Raw genomic sequence first — 21453 nt, forward strand, 5'->3', positions numbered from 1 at the left:
CAAAACACATTGCACCCGTTTTTTACTCAAAGTGAGCTGGAAGCCCTTCTCGACTTTTACCTACTGCGCAAAGCTGTTTATTCACGAAGCAAACTTACAGAATTATTCCTCTCTCAGCTCCGGGAGAAGTTTTGAACGCGCTTGTTCAGGCGCCTTTCTTCATCAAAACGTTGCGCGTTGCACACCACGTGACTAAGTCACGAGGAGAGACCTACGTCGTTCTTAAATGGGCCAAACGTGATTTTTATAGGGACCAAACTTAATGTCTGCTATATGCCAAAACTCAATGCTGAACGCATATATTTACATAAATCTGAAATTTTAAATATTCAACCTATTTACGATGTTAATGCAATATGCGGTTGATTGAACAAGCAAATTAAAAAGTCATATTTCAAAAAGAAAATATTTGCGACATGATTGTTTACAATAAACACATTAATTCAATACGGTCATTTAACCCAACAGGATGTAAAGAATTAAGGGCCATATGTATCAATCAAAATTGCATTCGCAAACGCCGACATTTGCAGAATTTCGGCGTTTGCAAATGCAATTTTGCCAAATGGTATGTCTTAAGGCAAAATAATGAATCGCAAAATTTGCTATTCCTTATTTTGTGATTGCATTTAAGGAATCACAAATATTGCGATTCCTGAAATGCAATGTGAGAAGCACCAAAAAAGCACAATTTGGCCTTAAGGAATCTCAAATTACCACCAACTTCAAGTTGGTGGTAATTTGCGATTTCTTTGAAAAATGCACTTTTTTGCATTTTTCAAAGTCCAATGAGAAGCACATACATGCCCTTAGGGTATGTATGTGTGCCACATGTGCACCCTTGCTTATTTCAGGGGTGCATCAGGGTGTCCTTTTGACACCCCTGCACCCTTGAAATTATTCTAAATTTGCGATTCTCAAATTGCGAATCGCAAATTCCTCCAGGCCCATAGAAATGAATGGGAAAGTATTCCTTAATTGCGATTTGCAATTTACTAATCGCAATTAAGGAATATTAAGAAATCGCAAAAAAATTTGATTTTTTACATACATCTCTATTTGCAATTCTCAAATAGCGATTTCTAAAAAATCGTTATTTGAGAATCGCAAATCAGGATGTTGATACATATGGCCCTTAGTCTCTTGATCCAAAGAAATTCGTATCTCAATAGCTGTTTATGTGGATCGCTCCCAGGACAAATTTTCATAGATTCTAAGATGGTGAATCTTAACTAAGACACATTATTACCAGCTTCCAGCCAATGCATGGCCACTGAAGATTTCTCATTTTTCAACCTTATGTTACTCTTGTGTCATAGTTGTAACGTGTCAAAATACGGCATAGTGAGCAAGTATAGAATGATCCTTGTCCTTTACCTTAAGGTGGGAGTTGGTCACATGTTATAAAGTGCTTCCTTGCTCAATAATGAATGAATACATAGGAAAAAAATCAGCCCTCAGCTGTGCTCTATTGAAAAAGGTATGCATCAAGCCCAAAAGCACAACGTGTGAAGCACATGTCTTGATGCATTTCTTTTCTTAATAGAACATGGCTAAGGGCTGATTGTGGACATTTGTGAAAGTATTCCTGTTAATTGCAGCACCGTCACGTGCTGCAATTAACATAAATATTTTCACAATGGCTCGCAATCAGCCTGCAGTCGAGCTCCATTGAGAAAATACATGCACCAAGCCCAAAAGAACGACGTTTCCTGCTTTTGGACTTGCTGCATTTCTTTTCTTAAAAGAGCCCGGTGCAGTGCATGATGGTGCCGGAATGAACAATATTTTCACAAAGGCTCACAAACAGCCCCGCCGGCCGTTCTCCATTATGAAAGGAATGCAGCAAGTGCAGGAGCCACTTCTTGCACAGGCTTCCCGCAGACAAACACTTACCATTGTTCGCGCAGCTCGCATTTTAAAAGCGGTGGCTCGATGGCTCTCCCTGGATGTGCTGTGTGTACGTGCTCCACACACAGCACTGCACGCTCAGGGGAACAGAGGTGTGCAGGCGCACGTGCACGCACCTTACAGGGAACATCGGTTACAATTCAATAGTACCACTGCCCTTTGTGCATTTTCACATTATGTGGTTCCCAACAGGGCAGGGAGAAGTGTATCATCCCTGTCCCCAGAGCAGCTGGAGGACGTGAGAGAGGAGAGAAAATTATTATTGAAACGGACGAAGTGCAAATTAGAGAAAAAGAAAAGCTTTGGTGGAGAAAAGATTAACCATGGAAGAAAGGAAAATGATGTTGGTTTAAGAGCTGAGCCAGAAAGAGCTAGACATAAAGGCCCGAAGGGTTGAGTCCAGCCAAGATAGTGGCAGCATTTAATCTGTGTCCTCCGACAAGAGAGTACACACTCCTTAGGGTCTGGTGCCTGACTGTGGAGCGGGAGATGACATAGATAGATGGTTTGAGGTTCATGAGATTGCTTTGCAGATGCACAAGTTCCCTGTGGGGGATTGGGGGTATAGTCTGTGGAAGCATATCCCTACCGAAGAGAGGGGCAGCCTACTGCCCCTATATGGCTTTGACAGAATGAGGTATCCCTCTATGAAAGAAGCCCTGATCAGAAAATGTGGTTTGGCCCCAAAGACGTACAGGAAATAGTTCAGAGATAGTCAGAAATTATCCCCACAGACCTGGGTGGACCGCGATGATTCTTTTTGCAAGGCACTGCATGTTTTGGTGAAAGGCAGTGATATTAAAGATTATCAGGGACTGCATAACTTGATTGCAAAGGATCACATGTTTAGTCTCTGTTTTACAGATCTGTGCCAGCACTTGATTGACAGTAAGCTCTCTGAACCCAGGGAGCCTTCTAAGGAAGTGGGCCTCTGGATCAACACAGAGGGTCCAAACGAAGGTACCTGGAGTGCCCTCAAGAAAAGTAGTTCAGGCTCCCAGCAGAGTGAGGGGGAGTCAGGAGAGACACAGACAGATCCCAGGGTAAGTGGGAGCGGGTGGAAAGGGATCCCATGCCCCTTCTGAGAAACAGGGAGGAGGTTCTGCTGGGCGATGGCCAAGGGCACCCCGTTTCCAGACCTGCTGCTTTGATTATTACCAGCTAGTACACAGGTCGGGGAATTGTGTCTTCCTTAAGAAACCACCCACTGGTTGTAGCTCTACAGGGGTGGGCAATGTGGCCTTAGTGTAAGTAGTCCCAAGGGGCAGGTCCTAGACTATGCCATGATCTCTCTTAGCTCGAAGGAGGGCTCAAAGAGTGGGTTAGTGATCTCTGAGGGTGGATGTCATCACTTCCACCAGGTGAAAGTGAATAGGGTGCCAGTCACTGTTCTGAGGGACACGAGAGATAGCCAGACCATAGTTGTGGAAAGGCTCATTTCCCCTGAGCAGTACACTGGTCAGGTGTGTAAGGTGATACAGGCCAAGGGGCAGGACTTCTTCTGCCCTATGATCCTAGTATCCCTTGAGTGGGGTGGGGAAGAGACCCAGGGGATGGTCAAATTTAGTCCCCAGATGCCCATAGACTGCATTCTGGGGAATGAGTTGCCCCCGGTGTCAGGGCAACTGGGAGAGCCGACCACACGGTGCCCTGACAGTTCACTTTTCTGGGTGTACTGCTCACAAGTGGAGGGTATAGTACCCCAGACGGAGAGGCAGAATGAAGAAGAACTCACCCCGTCACTTGGGTTGAAGGACCAGTTTCAGGATACCACCACCGAACTGGTGGGAAGTAGAGTGGAGCTGGGCTGTTGACCCCCACTCCAAGAATCCACAGAGGCCAGAAAGCCATGGATGGCCTGGGCCCTGTTTGCGGACAGTGACAAATATCAGTGGCCTCTGTTGGTTGTTGTCCTTAGGGACAGAGTTCTCCATGGATTGGGGACAGATGTCAGACCCAAGGGGTGGAATGGTCCACAGCATTTTGTTGGCCATGGTTGTACTGTCTGCCTACTGGGTTGAATCTGTGAGTAAAGTAAGGTTAAGTGCGGCACAGATGGGGGTCCACAGATGAGGAGAAAGGTTCCCCATGGGTCAGTTCAGTGGTTCGGGAGAATATAGACAGAGCGATCCAACTGAGTTTAGTGAGTTGTAGAACTGACAAGTGTCCCTGCAGTTGCGGGCAATTGTCCATGCTCTATTGCCTAAGCAGGGAAGTCCATCAATGTATTGATTGGTCTACCCTGCCTTTAGGCTGAATAGGGTTGTGTTGGAAATGGTCCTTTATGCAGTGTCACCCCCAAACTGCATTTCTCCTCCCCTTTTGCTGAATTTATTTTTGTTGGCTTTAGGACTCTGGGCACTTTACAACTGCTAACCAGTGCTAAAGTGCATGTGCTCTCTGCTTAAAACAAGGTATCATTGGCTTATCCACAGTTGGCATATTTTATTTACTTATGTGTCCCTAGTAAGGAGCACTACATGTCCCCAGGTCCTGTAAATTAAATGCCACTAGTGGGCCTGCAGCACTGATTGCGCCACCCACTTAAGTAGCACTTTAAAAATGTCTCAGGCATGCCTTTGCAGAGCTTCTGTGTGCAGTTTTAAACTGCCATGTCGACCCGGCAAGTTAACCTACTTGCCAATCCCAAACCTTCCTTTTATTACATATAGGTCTCCTCTAAGGTAGGCCCAGGGCAGCCCATACGCAGGGTGCAGTGTATTTAAAAGGTAGGACACTTTTTACCTGTCCTGGTAGGTAGAGAAATATTCTTAAATTCGATTTTCACCACTGCAAGGCCTATCTCTCCTGTGGGATAGCATTGATATTGACTTTCACTTTTTATAGGTGTAATTTCCATTTAGGAAAAGATGTGACCCCCAAATGTGGTGTCTTTATAATCCGAGGTTAGAAACATAACTTATTGTGAATATGCCACTTTGTAGAAAGTCTTTTTATGGTGATTTCATTGTGTTACTGTTTGAAGTGTTGCACAAATACTTTACATATTACCTGTTAAGTTAAGCCTGACTGCTTTGCGCCAAGCTACCAGAGGGTGAGCATAGGTTAATTTATGGTGTGTATACGACTTACCCTGAGGAGGATTGTGGTTCCTGCTCGGACAGGGTGCATACCTCTGCTAACCAGAAACCCAATTTCTAACACTTATATTGCTCACTCCCTTTTTTGACATTGGGTCAGAATTTGTATATATATGCTCTCCCTTCTCCTTGGCACATAACTAGCAGCCTCTGCATGCATCTAAATAACAATTGGCTTTAACACTATGCATGATTTTGCATTTAATTGGCTCTCCTTACGTTTTTCGCAATTTATTTGAAAGTTTAGATTTCGAGTCAACAAATGAAATGTCATTTTCTCAGATGTTTTTGTATCACAATGTACCCACTAGTATCGTGCTTTGCCAATAAAGTCAGGTTTGCAATAGCGTTCACGTACTGCAAGTTCGGTTTGTCCTTTGCTTCTTACTTTGTAAACCTTTATGATTTTGCAGCACACTTTGTGAATTTGGAATTCTGCAAAATATCAGAAGTAGCATGAGTGACCTTGTGAGAACATTCATAGATTGCTGTATATCCCTGATTTATTGTGTTCGGGACAAATGGTGTCCCACCTCTGTAGCAATTGAGAACTATCTGCTGATCAAACTCTAGGTATATGTAACTCTGCCCTGAAAAGAAAACTTTTTTTTTGCTTTAAAGAGGCTAACTGCGTGGCAGGCCGAGTCAAGGAATCCAGGAACAGAGCTATAGTTTAACCCACACACCCGTATCCCTGTGAAAGGAAAACGCAACTGCATTGTCCTTTGAAATGGAAGGGAAGGAACAATGGACTGGTGCTTGTAGGTACAGGTTTTCTTTTATCACTTACAGAAGTAACTGGCCTCTCTTGACAAATCAACAGAAGGGATCAAGCTTGTTGCATTATTACTTTTCTGGTGAAAACGATTCTGGTATAGCTATTGCCAGAATGTACACCTCTAAAACAGGAACAGGCTACTTTTTTTGAAGTTCCTTTGTGGCGCATTTGCTAAATTCTGGTTTGATTCACTCAGGTGTTGTCCCCAAGCACAAACTCGTATTTTCCTTTAAGTTCCCAGGCTTGGCTGACTTTCTGAAGAGGGCTGACTTTCTGAAGAGAGCTGACTGGGCAAAAAGAAGAAAAGAAGCCTTGCCAGTGTGTTAGTGTCGGACAGAGAACTGGGGAAAGGCTGGGTCTCCTCCTCCGTGTTGTGCATCTGGGACTTTAAAGTTGCTCTATGACTAGGCTAGCTAGCCTCTTACTGACCCACAGGACATCAGGGTCTGATTCCAGAGGGTGGGGCCTGCCTGCTCTGCAGACCTACTTTCATGAAGATGGAGAGTGCACAAGGTTCTGGAGTCAGGTAGATGTCCCTGCCTAACACAAAACAAAAAGTCCAGTCGTAACCGACACAGTGGTGTAAAAATAACCCCCGTAAAAATAACCCCCGCAGCCCCTGCGGTGGTGGGCGGGGGGGAAGGGGAGGGATTTGTGGCAAGCTCCGGGGAGCCCCCCAATGGCACTGTGCATGGGTGGCAAGAGCTCGTAACTGGGGGGAAAACATCTGCCCTATTTCTTGGGAGTGAGGTAGACCCAGGGAGTTGGAACTGCTTCCGAGGAATCATCCGAACCAGTTGCAACAAGATAGCTTGCTGTGGTTTTGATATGAAGATAGTTGGATTCTTCCTACACATTTTAAGTGATGTCTAGGGTCAGGATAACAATCCATGATCAAATGTGCATTTACTTTTTTTAAACAATATTTTAAAGACATTTCTCTCTATATACCTTCCAGTTTATTTATTTCTGTGCCATAAAATAAATGCACTACTGACCCCGTGGTGTTTTGAGTCAATACCTGGTCACTAGAATTTAAAATAAATATTTGATCAAATGTAACCCTAGTTCATTCTTGCTCTAACCTTTGATCCCTGCTTAAGATTCCCTTAATGTTATGTCATTTTACTTATGAAGTTGTGGTATAGATTTTCCTAACCTGACTTGGAGTTATTTCATTCTTATTTTGCTGAACTGCATTTTTGTTTTTGGACCTGTTGACCGTGTACTATATGCATTTCTGTGAGGATAGCCTTGCCGGAGTCAGACTGCAAGCGTGAGACATTATTCCTCACAAAGCAGTTCACTAAAAGGAGCCAGACTGTTCATGCTTTGTGGAATCTGACATCAACTGACTTCTCTCTCACTAGCCTACTAACCTGGCCCAACTACCTGAAATGGCAAGGCACACACGCCACCACTGAGCCTCTGCAATAAATGCTCGAACACGTCCACTAGGCCGACACAGTTTCAAAGGAACAGGCTTAGCTTTAAAGTTGCAATGTCCTGCCACAAATGAGTCAGCACAATCCATCAAATGCTGATGGCTAACTCGGTTGGTGAGGACTGAGCACAATTATCCATGTGTAGGTTCCACAACCTACGCCCAAATTCATCTTTCCAATACAGCCACACAGACTATGGCATACTCCAAACTGCTCTGCCTGCCCTTCTTTTATTTTAATGGGCTTTTGTGCACCGATAGGATCTGTCAGGTGGGGTCTGAAAACTAAGCTATATTTCAAATACTGGTATGCCCCTAGTCACTGCTTCAGCACACAAATGGAGAGCACAAGGACATTTCCACTAAAGCTACACCAAATACACAGGATCTGGGAAAGCATGGGGAGAGCTACGGGCCAGGCAAACATGGTGCAGAGGAGACAAAGCCACATCTAACATTAATCATTGCCTAATTCCAAACTAAACCTCAATGAAATGTAATGAGACCAGGCAAAGAGCTACCTTCCAAAACCCATCATCAACAGGTAGGAGACTGCTGAGAGTGCAGGCAAGTGTAAAGTTTATCAACTTTAAATTCTTCAGTCCTGTCAACCTAGACAATATTTCTTAGTGTGATACAATGCCAGATCGGGGGATGGGGAGAATGTGGTTTCAGAGAGGCAGACAGGCAGGTAGATTGCCTCATTAGCTTTTATAGTTCTTCTTCAGGGCACCTTCAGCATTTCACTATCTTACTGTTCCTCAGATAGTCTAGCTATCAAGTTTTAGAAGCAACTAAAGGTAATTATGTTTGCAGTGTCTGCTATGTTACAAAATGCATTTACTTCATGTTCCCGTTTCACTTTGGGGGAGGGGGGATTATTTACTTACAAACAGTTCAGAGCAACTTCTTAGGTAAAAACAAAGTGGCTCCTGGTCTGTCTTTTCTAATGAGTGGCTTCTGCCATGGAAATTCTAGCCTGTATTGAGCATTCTTTTTAAATGCACAAGGGTGAATTAATATTTCGGAAGCCAACAGCAGAACACTGGTTATTCCGTGCCTAAAAATAACACTGACATGAATGGCACTTGGGAGCTATAAAAATGGTAAAATGAGTGTCACTTAACATTTAAGAAATGTGTCAGATTGGAAGGAATTTTCTCTGCAAAAATCATATTCTCCAAGGACATTTTGCACAAAAGGAAAGAAGGCTAAACTTTCCAATACATTTATAGGTCAGACAAAATCCTTTTAGAGGAAATGACTGTGGCCGACAGAAAACACTTATTCTGCTGCTGTGCAAATAGTAAGTCGAGTTTCTGTGGATTTATAGCCATAAATGTCAGTGGTTACATCTTAATTTAAAAAATCCTTTCAGATTGCAGCACGTTTTAAAGGACCTCGTATATGGGTTTGGTGACAAATACTGCAGAAGTCTAGTCTTTCAAAATACCAATATTTGTGAAATCAGCAAGCCATGCTGTGAACCTAACAGGCAGACATTTTCTATTTCATGTAGAACAGCTGGTATATATATGCTGCTCTGCATCACTCCAGTACTTTTTTTTTTTTTTTGCAGTAGTGGCGGACACAGATCAGGAGTTGCGGGCCGGATGAGACAGGTGGATGGGGGTGGGGCAGGCTCGTAGCTAGAGCTTGTGGCACCCGGGGCTATCCCTCAGATTGCCGCCCGTGGGGAGGGGGGGAGAGGGCTGGGGAAAAAGAACCGAGAGACGCGTAGTATCGCCGCTAATAGTTACCTCGAGCATGCAAGTTACGGTGGCCATGTCTACGTTTCTGCAGCTGCAGGGCAATGCCTGCAATGTTCAGCTCATGGTTTGTGCACGTGGAGTGGTGCAGCTGGCACCGGAAGTACAGGTAACAACAGCAGGCCGGACATAAAGGAAGTCATAGCTGCCACGGTTTCAGATTGCTAAGTGTGACATTTTTATAATGTCAGTGTAATTATGAGTGACATTTCAACAACTATGAGTGACTCTTTTTTCGCAAGGAAAATCAAGCAATAAAAACAACGGAAACATAAATATCAAAAATTACACCCATTTGAGCAAAGAGAGCTGTAAGAAGATTTTAAAACGGCAGCAAAGTACTGGAAATGGAAGGGCTACACACATAGCTTAGAGGTCACAAACCCTCTGCAGACTGTAAGTTATCTCAAAAAGACACATTGAGCAATTTGAAAAAAAAAATTAATTCGCTGATAATAGCAGGGTGTGCGGCTCTGCCCATTTTTTATTAACAACCTGAGGCTGAAGCTACATTCCATTGCAAGTCTAAGCAATTAACATTAAGACAATTAAGCATGGGGGTGCATGCAAGCCTCAGGAGAAAAGATTGTTTAAAGTACACATAGCCTAGGGGTCACAACTCTGCTGTAGGCAGTTTTATTTCAAATATATATACTTTTGAGAGAGTGAGCCTTAAAAAGCCTGCGCTATCTAAGAGTACTTGCACCAGAGCGTGTTATGCAGCAGGCTGATAAAAGTAGTCTAAAAAATACATATGGTAGCCTAAAAAATACATATGGCACTGCACAGAAATGTTTGCTTTAAAACATACCTTACGGTCACTCGTACTGACTCCTGAAGATGAATGACTTCTTGTGGCAGCTGTGCATTGGATCAGGCACGCAGGTAGCACAACGGGCGAAGCTTAGACAGCTCCTATACTTCTGCACAGGTTCGCCAGCAACTCAGAAGGCCTGCCTCACTCGAGTAAGCCACAGGTAGGCCTGAGGTCATGGGTCGAGTTGCCAAGAGGGATCGCATTGCCATGCTGCTTTAAGATGCTCTCCGCGACATTGCCCAGCACTTAGTAGGCTTTTGACCAACTTAATTTAGCTGCGGCCCGCCTGTCCCGGATGGTGTGTGGTGCGTCGGTGGTGGGAATCCCGAATAAATCCATTCCTCAAGATCCCTACCGGGCACTGGGACAGGGTTGAATAGTTCGAGGCTGGCTCCCGAGTCCCAGGGTGTCGCGCAGTTCAGAAACCTTTGAAATGCCACCCGTTCGATGCGCACCGCGGGGGGCAGCTGAGCTCAGCATGACTCTGGGACCTGTGGCTCGTCCCCGCATTAGCCCGTGTCTTTGCGCGGGAGGTTGACATTGCCCAGGAGAGAATGCCTGACTCAAGCGCGCACCACATCACCATAGCTGCCAAAGTTTCAGATTGCAAGTTTCAGATTGCAATGTGTGACATTTTCATAATTCCAATGTAATTATGAGTGACATTTCAATGTCCATGAGTGACACTATCTTGCGGGAAAAAATCAAGCAATGAAGATGAGAGGCACATAATAAATATCAGAGATTCTACCCATTTGAGCAACGAGAAACTCTAAGAACATCTTAGAACTGCTGCACGGCACCAGAAATATAAGGGTATTAACCAGAGACACACTGTGTGACAGCAGGCTGGCAGGCATTGCTGCTGCTCAGAAGATGATCTGTTCATGACCACACGCGAGCCTAAAAAGCACATTTTATAGCATGGGTCAGCTTGTTATTGAAACTACCCTCACAACCCTAACCCTTACCCTCCTGCATCTGTCTCCCACCTCCGAGAAAAATACCAGCCTTCTGTTCTCATTGTATTGGGGGGAAAACATCCTGCCAACACCCTTTAAAATTAGAGGCAGGTACACAGCCTAGGGCAGCTCGGTAAAAAGAACCAAACTGCCCGTTTCCGTCTGGAATTTGTGCACCACTAGTGCATAACAATAACTGTCTGGTGCATTGGATGCCAGCATTTAATAAAAAGGAAGGCGAGGTACCACCAGATCTGTGGTGCTGCTGTTCGGAAATTAATATGAATCATCACGTTGTTCTCTTTCCCATTTTAAGAAAGCCTGTGGGAAGGCCTGACAGTGGGCTTGATTAATCACAACAAGTTTTGAACTGGTATTATGTGAAGCAGGTATAATAATGTGAAAAAAATGCCAGCACTCGCGGCTCACCTCTATGATCCGGGCCCGCCCGGCTCAAATCACACCGGCATTGATTCACTAGTAGATCTGCGCCACTGGGAGGATTAACTAGTTAAGCAGCATCTGAAAGCCAGCGGCGAGCAGCGCCCTCCGCTACAGGCTGTCAGGCAGCAGGCTGACAGCCTGTTAGCCGGTCACTGTGCTGGTAGGGTGACCAACCGTCCGTAAATTTCACGGACAGTCCGTAATTTCGGCCGTCTGTCCGTTGTCCGTGAAGGATTCTTTAACGGACGCCGTTTGTCCGTCATTTTAACAGGGCACCGGTTGCCCCACCCTAAAGCCGGCTCAGCTTGCATCCACCTCCCTTCTTCACTCCGATGCTGCACCATAGCTCCTCAGATACTCAGCAGCATTGGAGAGGCACAGCGGGATGGCAACCCTCACACCTCCAGCCCTTGATGACCTGCTAAGAGGTGCTTCGAAGGTGACTGAGAGGGAGGGGCTGCAGGTTCAGGAGCTGTGACATTTATTCACATGCAAACAGCCCTGAATGCATCATGTCTCTGCTATTTAGAAAGGGGCTCACACATTCCATTTCTACCCAGGGCCCCCAACATCCTAGACTCGGCCAGATTACACCCCTGATTACACCGAGGCAGCATGTGCTTCTCTTCACCGAGCTTAATTACTGTCACTAAATTGTAAGCAAACCTCGGTTCTTCAAACATGCAGTCTATAATGTAATACAATAAAGAAATGGCACAATCGCACCCACACTGATTAACAAAGTATGGAGGACAATCAGTTCTCTTGGAGTATCTCCTGTAAGTACTGTACATCACAGTGGGGGGTGGCATTTTGGACAGAGAGCCTGTCTCCTCGTTGTCTTGTGCAGGAGGGGGGGAGGAGCCCAAGATGATACTAGAATACTGCATGCCCACCCCTGTGCCCACCCTGGTGGATCCTGTTCCCTCTCCTGTGATGGCTCCTGCCCTCCCCTCAATGATGGCTCCTGTCCAGCCCTGCCTGTGATGGCTCCTGTCCCCCCATGTGGTGGCTCCAGTCCACCCCCGTCTGTGATGGCTCTTGTCCCACCCTGTGGTGGATCCTGTCTCCGCCCTGGGTGGCTTCTGTCCCAGTCCTGGAACGGCCCCTGCAGCGAGGGTGAAGTTCCTGATGGGCCTCTTCTCAAAAGGGCTCAGCTCAAAATTAATATGGAACGGTGGGCAGGTAAGTAAGTGAAGGGATGGGCGAATGGCTGGATGAATTAGTGAAAGGGTGAATGGATGAATGAAAGATTGAAAAAATGGATAATGAGAGAGGATGGATGGATTGATGAGTGAGGGGAAGGATGGAGAGAAAATGTAAATAGCTGGATGAATGGGTGGAAGGGTAGCTGGATGATGGATGAGGGAAGGATGATGGATGAGGAGAAGGATGGATGGATGGAGGGGAAGGATGGATGGATGAGGGGAAGGATACATGGATGGGATGGATGGATGGGTGAGGGGAAGGATGGATGAAAGGAAGGATGGATGAGGGGAAGGATGGATGATGGATGAAAGGAAGGATGGATGAGGGGAAGGATGGATGGATGATGAGGGGAAGGATGGATGGATGATGAGGGGAAGGATGGATGGATGATGAGTGGGTGGGTAGAAGGATGGATGGATGGATGATGAGGGAAAAGGATGGATGGATGAAGAGGGATAAGGATGTAAATAAATGTAAATGTCATGGTACTTATAGAGCGCACTGTCACCAGACGGTCACCTTGCGGTGTCGCCTATGCGGTTTCTTGACGCTGATACTCATACCGCTGTGGAACCCCTCCTGGCTTTCCCTGTGAAGTGTCCACTCCTGGGCACCCCCAGGGTGAAGCCAGGCATCCTTAGCGCTGTTGGGGCCGGTGTGGAGGCTAAGCAAGCTATTGCCCAGAGTTGCAGCGTGGGGCCCGTGATTAGAATAGGCACCGAGGCGAGAATTAACAGGTCCAAGGAAATTGAGCCCGAGACCCCGCCGAGGCGGGAATCGAACCCTGGTCCCTGGCCAGAACTCTGCATCAGGGTCTGCCGCTCTAACCATTGAGCCACACTCCTCCACAATGGATGGATGATGAGGGGAAGGACGGATGGATGGATGATGGGTGGGTGAAAGGATGGATGGATGGATGGAGAGTGGGTGGGTGAAAGGATGGATGGATGCTGATGAGTGGGTGGGTGAACGGATGGATGGATGATGAGTGGGTGGGTGAAAGGATGGATGGATGATGAGTGGGTGGGTGAAAGGATGGATGGATGGATGGATGGATGGGTGGGTGGATGGTGGGTGGGTGAAAGGATGGATCAGTGGATTGGATGGTGGGTGGGTGAAAGGATGGATGAGTGGGTGGGTGGGTGGATGGTGGGTGGGTGGATGGTTGGGTGGATGATGGGTGGGTAGGTGGATGAGTGAAATGATGGATGGATTGATGGATTGATAAGTGCAAGGGTGAATGAATGAACATATGAGTGAAAGGGTGGATGCAAGGATGGATGAGTGAGTGAAAGGAAGGGTAGATGGACAAAAGGATGAATAGATGTGTAAAGGAGTGAAATGATAGATGGATGAATGATAGGGTCAATGGATGGATTCATGAGTGGATGAGTAGATGGATGGATGGGTGGGTGGGTGGATGGATGGATGGATGGATGGAAGGAAGGATGGCTAAGTGAAAGGGTCAATGGAGAGAGAAAGGGAGGATGGATGGATGACTAAAAGAGTGGATGGGTGGAAGGATTAGTACGTGAAAGGATGGATGGATTGGTGAAAGGGTAAATGGCTGAATGGATGAGTGAATGGATGGATGGGATGAAGAGTGGATGGATAGGTGTACAGATGGATAGGGTGAAAGGGAGGATGGATGGATGGATGGATAATGGAGGATGAGTGAAAGGATGGATGAGGGGATGGATGAAGGGATGGATGAGTGAAATGATAGATGGAAGGATACATGATGGATAGGTTTGCAAATGGTTGAATATGTTTGGAAATGGCTGGGCTTACTTATATACTATTGCGCGACCTATGATGTGTCTGTAAAACGTACCTATTGTCTTGAAGTTTTGTCCTGAATTTTGACCTCCTGTCCTGAATTTGTGTCCTGAATTTTGACCCTTTGTCCTGAATTTTTACACTCACCGTCCTGAATTTGCACCAATGCCAGTTGGTCACCCTATGTGCTGGTGAGGGCTGGGTAAGCCTGAGAGGCCCGGCTCGCCCGCGGTATGTACTGGCCCACGGTATTGCAAGCAGGGTACACACTGCAAGTGCACTGCAGCTAATCTTGAAATGCCGCCCTAATAAGTATCCCATAGCCATTGGGCGCTGAAATTGTCGTCACTCTTATGCCAGCCGCAGTTTTGGGTGTTGATTCCTCAAGCCTGCCTGCCGGAAGCTGCGCACATCGCGGTAACGCGCTGACACTGCAGCTGCCAATCATGCGTGCAACGTGCATACGCTGCAGGCAGCGCACCAGTTAAAAGCAGGCGAGTTTGCACTTCAAACTGTGCCGCCGTGCGGGCGCGGCACTTGTAGCCCGTGCGGCGGCATTTATAATTTATTTAGGGGGCTGCGGGCCACAAGTGCAGCGCTTGCCGCCTCTAAAACAGTGCCGCCTGGGGCGGTCTGCCCCCCCCCCCGCACCCCATAGCTACGCTGGTGGAGTGGGGGCGTCGGGAGTATTGGGGGATGTAAAAATAAAATGAAAAATGGGAAAAAAACGTCCCTTCTCGCCGCTCTCCCGCGTCATCTCAGCCTCTCCTCTTTGGAACTGAACAGGAAGCAGCCAGGCTTCCTCCCCTAAGCCAATCACAATGCTGCAAAGCAGCTTTGTGATTGGTCTGAGCGCCCTGGTTTGGTGCACTGCCCCTAAAATCTGGAACTCTATTCTAGTACACATCAGAACAAACCCCTCCCTTTTGAGCTTCAAAAGACAGCTAAAAGATCTCATCATCAACAGACATCTCAACTAGCAAGACGTCAATCGCCGTCAGGATATAACCTCAACCCTTAAGTTCCCCCTGTATTCCTACCCCGCTACTCTTGCTCCCCCTTTACCAATCACTGTGATATTTTGATTGTATCTCAAATATGTAATCTTACTTGCAATTTGTATTGGAAATGCACTCATGTAACACACTTTGATACCCTCGGGTCTTTCCAGCGCTATATGAAACTCCTTAAATAAATAAATAAATATAAACTGCCATTGACTTAGAGGAACATGAGAGTAACTGTTTCTCTTTTTAGGACTAGCTACTAGCTCACTGGGCTTTCTGAATGTGACCACCAGTGACTTTCAGTGGATTACAGCTGTTCCATCTTCATTTTATGATTGCATTTTCATATGTATTGTGCTTTTTTTTTAACTTTATTTAATTTTGTGTTACTTCCCCACCTGAGATTGTTACCTCTTCTGTGTCCGGTAAACTTGCATCTCCTTTCACTTTACCATTGTATGCTTCCACGTATTTGACTAGCCCCTAAAAAGTGTACTCCGAGTTGCGTACCTACTGACATAAGACTGGTTTACTTCACTCCCTTACATTTTCTGACATCCTCACACTTGTTTGACTTTGATTTTCTTACTGTATTTCCTGAATGTATTGAACCCTGTGTGACTGACAAGTTATTTAAGCACACTTAATTATTTTTGACTCAATATCTGTTTCACTATTGAATACACTTTTTTACTCCACCTTTTGACCCTAGTATGAAGCAACATCTACTTACAAGCATGCATCTACCTCAAACCCTTGCCATGTGAAGATTCTTTCAAAAGTAATAGGAACTGCTAATTTGACTCTCTGCAGAGCCCTGTAAACAATGGAGTTTGCAGCTATAAGTATCAGAATGGATTCCACTCTTAAACCCTTAGGTGCGCAGGATTTAATGGTTCCGTCCTGCGCCACGGTGCTCCTGTGACGAGGACGGAACTATTCCATCCTCTGCACACTGTATTGTATTGTATTGTGATTTGTAAAGCGCGATTGCTGCCCGATGGGCGTCCAAGCGCTAATGCATGGAGAACAGAGCTGGGGGGAGGTAGGAAAAGACTGAGAATTAGATGGGCCTGGCAAATAGATGGGTTTTCAGTTGTTTGCGGAATGAGAGTAAGTTAGGATTGGACCGGATTTGTAGTGGGAGTGAGTTCCACATCTTAGCAGCATTTAAGGAAAACATTCTTCCTCCGGTCCTGGCTCTCCGTACTCTTGGGACTACGGCCAGAAAGGCCTCTGTGGACCGTAGGGTTCTGTTGGGGTGGTATTGAGTGACCAGATTGTTAATGATCACTGGGCCTGATTTCCAGAAGGCTCGGTGGGCAATGCATAGTGCCTTAAATGCCACTCTCTGTCTCACTGGGAGCCAGTGTAGGCTGTTCAGTGCGGGTTTTGCGGACTGTGTCCTAGGAATCTGTAGCAGGACGCGGGCTGCGCAGTTCTGGACCACCTGTAATTTCCGCATGGATGACTCAGGGGCCCCCACATACAGGGCGTTGTTTGAGTCCAGCCGGGACTGAATCAGGCCCTGAACTGCCACCTGTTTGGCTTCCATAGGGAGGAGGGGGAGGACCTTCCTTAATGTTCTAAGTAAGCCAAAACAGATGGCGGATAGTTTAGTAGTCTGGGTGGAAAAGGAGAGGTTTTTGTCCAGCCATACTCCTAAGCTTTTTACGCATTCTTTGGGAGTGGGGGGGTACCCAAACATCCAGGCCACATGGAGGTAAGTGACGTGGGTAATGCGGGGCCTAGGAGCAAGAGCTCGGTTTTGTCCCCATTCAGTTTTAAGGAGGAGCATGTCATCCACTTTTTTATGTCCTCTAGGCAGTTCATCAGACTTCCTGAGGAGTGACCGGCGCCTTCCTGAGTCAGTGAGACCACTAGCTGGGTATCGTCAGCATATGATACGATTTTTATGCCTGATGGTTCGACGAGCCCAGCCAATGGTTTCATGTAAACATTGAAGAGCGCAGGGCTCAGTGAAGAGCCCTGCGGTACTCCGCAGTTCAAGGGTTTACTGGCTGATATTGTGTCGCCGTCGAAGATCTGGAAGGATCTATTGTGCAAGAATGAATCAAGCCATTTTAAAGCATCGCCTCCGACACCGATGTTGCGCAGACGGTTCAGCAGGGTGGCATGGCTGACAGTGTCGAAGGCTGCACTTAGATCAAGGAGGATCACTGCCACTGAACCTCCCTGATCCAGTATCCTTCGGGACTCTTCGGTGACTGCCAGCAAGGCGGTTTCTGTACCGTGTTTGGGCCTGAAACCTGTCTGGGATGGGTCAAGGAGTGCATGGCTTTCCAGAAATTGTGTCAGCTGGATATTTATGTGCTTCTCCAGCACCTTACTTACCCAGGGAAGTAGTGAGATTGGGCGGTAACTGGAGTGATCTTCTGGGTTGAGGGTGGGCTTTTTTAACAGAGCCCGTACCATAGCTGTCTTCCATCCAGTGGGTACTGTGCAGGAAGATATGGATGAGTTGAGGAGCTCTAGTACCACCAAATCCCTCTACTGTTGACAACAAAGGGATATTCTTTTTTGTTTTTGAGTCGCTGGAGCAGCAAAGAGCTTCCCCAACCTCCTGGGCCATTTTTTTCTCAATGTAATGACGACCGCGTTGATGTCATTACATTGAAAGTGAAACTGAAATGAGCTGATCGGTTCATTTCACTTTCATTGTCTGCATGCTTGTGGGGCTATATCAGCCTCCCGAGCACCTTGACAGATGGAAGAGGTGTCATTGGAAAGGGGAGAATATCCCCTTTCCAATGGCCCCCTTCCAGAGAAGACCCCTGCGTGGGGCTAGCGGCAAGAGGGTGATCCTCAAGCAGGGATCCATCACCAGTCACCAGGGAGCTGGGCTTGTTGGGCAAGGGCTTTTGTTCCCCCAATGTTTTGGGGGAAATTTGGTTTTCCTGAAATAACCCCAGATCTGCCACCCTTGGGGGTGGGGGGAGGGGTGACACAAAAGCCACTATGCACCAGGGATTGGTTTAAAAATGTTTTTTTATAAAAGAGTGGTGGGGGCTGCCCAGAATGGTCATGCCAATGCCCACACACCCCAACCTTAATAATGTATTTCTGCCCCCCCCCCAGTGGGGGCAGATATGGGTTATTGCCCCTGATCTGCCCCGAGGGGCAGGAAGCCTACTGGGCACCAAGACGTATTATTTTTTTAATGTGTGGGACGGGGGCTGCCCAAAATGGGCATACTAGTGCCTCCATCCCCAAACACAAAAGGGACACTTTCTGCCCCAGAAGGGTAGATGGGGGTTATTACCCCGATCAACCCCCCAGGGAGGGACAGATATTCCAGTAGAGACCATGGAATTGTTTTTTATAAAAGAGGGGTCGGTGCTGCCCAGAATGCAAAAAAACTATTGATGGACAGAATGCAGAACCATGCCATTCCAGTTTGGACCCAGCCATATGCAAATCAATCTTGATCCTGCACCCAATGGGAACAGTCCAGCCCAAACTGTCAGGCCAGGTCCTCCCTGGACTGAAAACAAGCATCCTAGGACCGGTTTTGTGGTTTCACCCCTCTTCAGCCAGGATAGCTTTATTCTAGTGGCATTGAGAGCACGGGACTCACGTCTGAGCATCAACCCCTTTGGTATCACTTTGTTCTCCCTAAGTTGGCAGGGTATGCCCAGACGTGGGTCCCTTCTCACTTTCCCACTGGATTCAAGATAGCCTGGCTGATGAGGGTTATGAACCCGAAACCGGTCCCAGGATGCTTGTTTCCAGTCCAGGGAAGACATGGCTTGGCAGTTCGTGCTGGACTGTTCCCTTGAGGCACTGGGTCAGACTGATTTGCATATGGCCATGTCTGAACTTGGGTGGTGGAGTGCGCTAAGGAAGGATGATGGATTAAACCCAGATCAGTTGACTGGGGGTGAGTGTTTGATTTGCTCAAGCGCTCCGTCCATCATCCCCTTTAGTATCGCTTTATTTGCACAGAATGGGCTTGCCAATGCCTCCACCCCTCCGTATAAAAATGGGAACACTCTTTCTGCACCCCATGGGGCAGCATATAGCAGCAATAGCCCCCGATCTGCCCATAGGGGTGGCAGAAAGCCCAATAGCACCAGAGACTTTTTTTCCTTTTACAGGGGTGGGGGCTTTCCTGAAGGGGCATGCTGATGCTCCCACCCCTGCGAAAAAATGGGCACAATCTTTCTGCCCCCCTTGGGGACAGATATGGGCAACAGCCCTTGATCAACCCCCCGGGGGGCAGAAAACCCACTAGACACTAGGTACTATTTTTAATTTTTATAGGGGTGGGGCTGCCCAGAATAGGCATCCCAATGCCCCACTGCCTCCCCCCAAGAAAATGGCTCAGTCTTTCTATACACCAGATATGCCCCCCCATCGGTGAGGGCAGAAAACTCACTAGGCACCAAGGATACGTTTATGGCATGCCAGGAGCAGCCCCATAGTCAAGGGTTGCTCTCTTTTTTTCCAGGCACACAATAGCTGAACAATATGTTTTGACTCATCTGCCCCAAGGAGGCAAAAAACCACTTGATACCAGTGAAAGAGAGTGTGTGTGTGTGTGTGTGCGCGTGGTTGTGTGTGTGTGTGTGTGTGTGTGCGTGTGCGTGCATGCGTGCGTGCGTGCACTGGAGTTTGGCTGATGGTCTGCTGGTACTGGCACTTGGCTGGCTGTGTGTGTACTGGCATTTTTCCTGGTGGTGTGTGTGGACTTGTGCTTGGGTGGTGTTGTGTGTGTAGTAGCGCTTGGTAGTGGTGTGTGTGCAATAGTGCTTGCCTGGCGGTGTGTGGCCTGGCGCTTGGCTAGCAGCGTGTGTTGGATGGTGCTTGACTGACAGTGTGCATGGATGGCACTTGGCTGGAGGTGCGCGTGGACTTTCACTTGGTTGGCAGCATCGGCGGACTGGCACTTGACTGGTGGTGTGTCTTGCATGGATCCCCCAGCATTTTTACCCAGAATCCACCGCAAACTTCAAATTTAACTAAAAAGTCATATTGTTCTCACTTGTCTGTGTGCCCAAAGCAGAGTCAGCCTAAAACATATAAAATCATTGCCCTTATGGACACACTTTGGATCTCCCTCAGTTTTTCATTTGATACGTTTTTAGGCTGACTCTGCTTTGGGCTCCACACAAGTGAGGTATCATTTTTATCGGGAAACAGAGAGGAACGCTGGGTGGTAGGAACTTTGTGTTTGGCACGCTGATACCACTCAGAAATGTGAGGGAAATGTGATTTTCTTAACTAAATGGGAGGTTTGCAGGGGATTCTGTGTGGGAAAACGTTGAGACATCCACGCAAACCACATCTCCCGGGACTCCCCCTGTTGCCTAGTTTTTTTTAAATGTCTTTGTTTGGTGTGTTTTCCTTGATGCCCGCCGAGCCTAGGACCAAAAACGCAGGTGACTCTCTCGCAAAACCAAGTCTTTTTTTTGATCGATCATTTTGAAGTCTCCACAGTTCATTTTGGGCCATTTCCTGTTGCAGGCACTAGGCCTACCCACACAAGTGAGGTACCATTTTTATCAGGGGACTTGAGGGAATGATGGGTGTGTGAAAGTTTGTGGCTTCCCACAGGTTTGCAGTGGATTCTGGGTAACAGAACCATGTGAGAGCCACACAAGTCACCCCATACTGGATCTCCCGGGATGTCTAGTTTTAAAAAATGTACAGGCTTGCAAGGGTCCAAAATCCACAACTAGGCACATTACAAAAAAATGGGGGAAATTTTCACTGGAAAAATGTGATGTACCCATGGTGCGTCTTGGGCCATTTCCTGCTGTGAACATTAGACCTAACCACACAATTCAGGTACCATTTTTATCCGGAGACTTAGGGAAATACAGAATAGTAGAACAAGTGTTATTACCAATTGACTTTCTATGCATTTCTGCCTTCCAAATGTAAGACAGTGTGTAAAAAAGAAGTCATTTAGAAAAATGCCCTCTAATTCACAGGCTAGTATGGGTACCCACAAATTCTCAAATGTGCAAATAACCACTGCTTCTAACATTTATATTTTGTTCCCTTTTTATAAATACATAGGTTTCTTTGATACCTATTTTTCTCTATATTTTACAAAATTAATTGCTGTATTCCCGGTATACAATGAAAAAACATTGCAAGGTGCACCTCAGTTATTGGCTCCGGGTACCTCTGTTTCTTGGTGAACCTACAGGTTCTACATATACCCCCAACCAGAAGGGTCCAGTGGATGTAACAGTATATTGAT

Source organism: Lissotriton helveticus, chromosome 2_1 (genome assembly GCF_964261635.1).
Source record: "Lissotriton helveticus chromosome 2_1, aLisHel1.1, whole genome shotgun sequence".
NCBI classification, from domain to species: Eukaryota; Metazoa; Chordata; class Amphibia; order Caudata; family Salamandridae; genus Lissotriton; species Lissotriton helveticus.